The 2,912-nt window shown below is 33.3% G+C and overlaps 1 pseudogene; it reads right to left on the bottom strand.

Annotated features, from left to right (window-relative positions):
- Positions 1-1,234: 1,234 nt before the first annotated feature.
- Positions 1,235-1,331, bottom strand: LOC138815684 (U6 spliceosomal RNA; annotated as a pseudogene).
- Positions 1,332-2,912: the final 1,581 nt, after the last annotated feature.

The following is a 2,912-nucleotide window of genomic DNA, read 5'->3' as shown; positions in this document are numbered from 1 at the left end:
GAAAAAGTGAGAAATGGTATCAATTGCAAAAAAAAATGAAATAGTATCCAAGGAAAATTCTTCTTTGTTCTGCTGAAAATAATCGCCTTACTACAGTGCAGAGACTACTTTCCAAAAAGGTCACTCATGTGATTACTAGGGATGACGATGAGTATACCCCTCTTCATCGAGAAGCCTACAGTGGACACTTAGATATTGTCCATGAGTTGGTGGCTCAAGGCAGATATTCATGCAATAACTGTGAATGGCTGGACATCCCTGCACAGTACTTATACATGGAATAATAACAGAGTGGCTTCTTTATTTCATCATCATGCAGATACCAATGGCCAAGTTAAAGGCCTCTTGACCCCCATGCATCTTGCTGCTGGGAATAGATATAGCAATGATACGCTGGATCTCCTTCTATTGAACCATTATATCAAGTCAGTTCTGAAGCACAACTTGGAAGAAACTGAATTTGATATTGCCAAAAGGATAAGTATGTATCACTACCTCTTTGAAGTTGTGGAAAGCTGTACAAATTGTTCTCCTAAGTCCTAATGGATCAGTTAAGTTTCTTTAATTTCAAAATTGCCAGTCCATCCTATGTGACCATAGAAAATATTTTCACAATACAAAGAAACAGCAATACCTTACTTTAAAAATTCATGTATTCCATGGTATTCTTCCAAGTGAATTGCCTGACTTTGATGTCAAAATATATTTTAGTTGTTTGTATACATCTATAATGATTTCTATAGAGTTTGTGATTTTTTAAATCAGAAAAAAATTTAATTTATCTGTTGAAATGAGTATTACAGAAACTAAAGATATTTCTGGTGCTTGTCTGAAAAAGTATATTTTAAAATGTTTAGTATTCTGTTTGTATAATGTCCATAATCTGTTTCATTCGCTCCTAGATATAATACTTTGAATTCGACATTGTTTTATAATACATACCTTCATTAATAATTGTGTCCTTTCAGATTGCATTCCATATAGAAACATTTTAAGATTCTTTTAATTCCTAGGTCCTTAGAGAATTTTATTTCTTTCGGATAAAATGACAATGTTATTTATTTCAAAAGTTTTATAAAGGTTATGCTATGTAAAGGCCTTTCTAAAATGGTGAAGATTGAATACACTGATGTCAAACTAACTTTTATTTCTATGAATTACATATATTATTACACTTGTATATTTGTAATCAACTTTTGAATAACAGTTTTTCATTTCTTGCATCTGAAGAATGAAAAATATGGAATACTTCACAAATTTTCATATCATCCTTGTGCAAGAGGCATGTAAATCTCTGTATTGTAATTCGGGTAGACCTGCTGCTGAAGCATGTAGTATCCTATAAACTTAAGTAATCAATGATGCAATCTTAAGACAGGTATATATCCTTGGTTGCCTATTTGTAACAAGGAAACCTTATTGTTCCCAAAATTGCTATTCATCTTATTTCTGTAAAATTCTGTGTATGGTGGAAAAAACTTATGTTGTTTGTTCGATTGCTCACATTTGCAAGTTTTTGTAAATGACTATTTTAAGTCTTTTTCATTTGAAATTTGATCATACTTTGAAGCCGTTATAGATAGGTGCAAAGGTAATGGATTTTCAAGTACTTATTTATTAACTGATTTAGCTTTGTGGAGCTAATGGATTCAAAGTAAGCCTTGCTTAAGAGCTACTTCTAAATTTCTGCAGCTTAAAATTTCCCAAATGAGGTCTTGCTGGCACAAATGTCTCCTTGACCTTTTACCCTTGCTTCGTATAGGAACAGCCCAACCAGAATGTCTTACCCTGACAGCATAGATTGTCTTACTGGAGCAAAACTAATCTTAGTTACAAGGGATTATATGGAGACGAACAGTTCAGACAGAACTCTTCGGACTAGAAGGTATTTTTTTTCAAAATATAACTGCTTATTACACCCTACCATTCCAAAAGTAGCTAAAGCCAAGAAGGTGAAAAAATTGTTCATATGCATGATTACCTAATGTCCTGGCCTGACTACCATCCAACCAGGCAGGAAGTTACACCACTGATTTTCTATCACCAAATATATTCCATAGCTCCAGGAGAAGTCCATATGTTTCTCCTCATTATTAGGCCTGAAATTGGTAGTGTTTTAACCACAGTGTTTCCTCTTGCCTCTAAGCTGTACATCCCTGAATGGTAAAGCTTTAGTTCTAATTCTCCCAAACAATGAGGTAGAGGCAATGGAATAATACTTTAAAACAGTTGCCTTTGATTCCCTAACCACAACGGAACAATGCAAAACATTTTCTTATAGATAATTATATATTTTATATTTATATGTGTTGATTTTATATTTCACAAAGTGGATCTTACTGGAATTAATTGATAATTTGACAAATTAATTTATATTATTCCAATAAATAGATTGGAATATAAATAATCAGGATTAGAATATATATTAGAATATAAAAAGGATCAATGCAATGTTTTCGGTATAAACTTGTGATACTTTCTACGTGTTATTGGTCTACTGAATTCACATGGTAAAAAAAAAAAACAATGTTGTTTTCCTCTAATCTATAAGGGATTTTACTCTGCTGCTCTGTTTATTGTTTTAACTCGCTGGTCCCAAATTGTTTTTCTCCATATTTCTGAAGCATTCTTCCTGATTATACTCAAATTTTGCTGATATGATGTCTAAAAGGTATTATTCTTCTACAGGATCCATGGGTCCTAGGATCCCAGCTCCCAGTTATCCGCATCATCAGATAACTAGGGCAAAAGTTCCCACCTATGCCCATGCAACATGCCAAGAGAAAGTAATTGAAGACCCATCTCAATTTCTCATTTCTTATGTTTCAGGGCCCCAATTCCTTGAAATGCAGGAATTAGCAGTGAGCAATTGGGAAATGCAAGGCAACTTAAAATGCAAGATGAAATCACAA

The sequence above is a fragment of the Dipodomys merriami genome, unplaced genomic scaffold, assembly GCF_024711535.1.
Source record: "Dipodomys merriami isolate MVZ:Mamm:240054 unplaced genomic scaffold, mDipMer1.0.p SCAF_658, whole genome shotgun sequence".
Classification (NCBI taxonomy): Eukaryota; Metazoa; Chordata; class Mammalia; order Rodentia; family Heteromyidae; genus Dipodomys; species Dipodomys merriami.
This window is presented reverse-complemented; position numbering and strand designations above follow the sequence as displayed.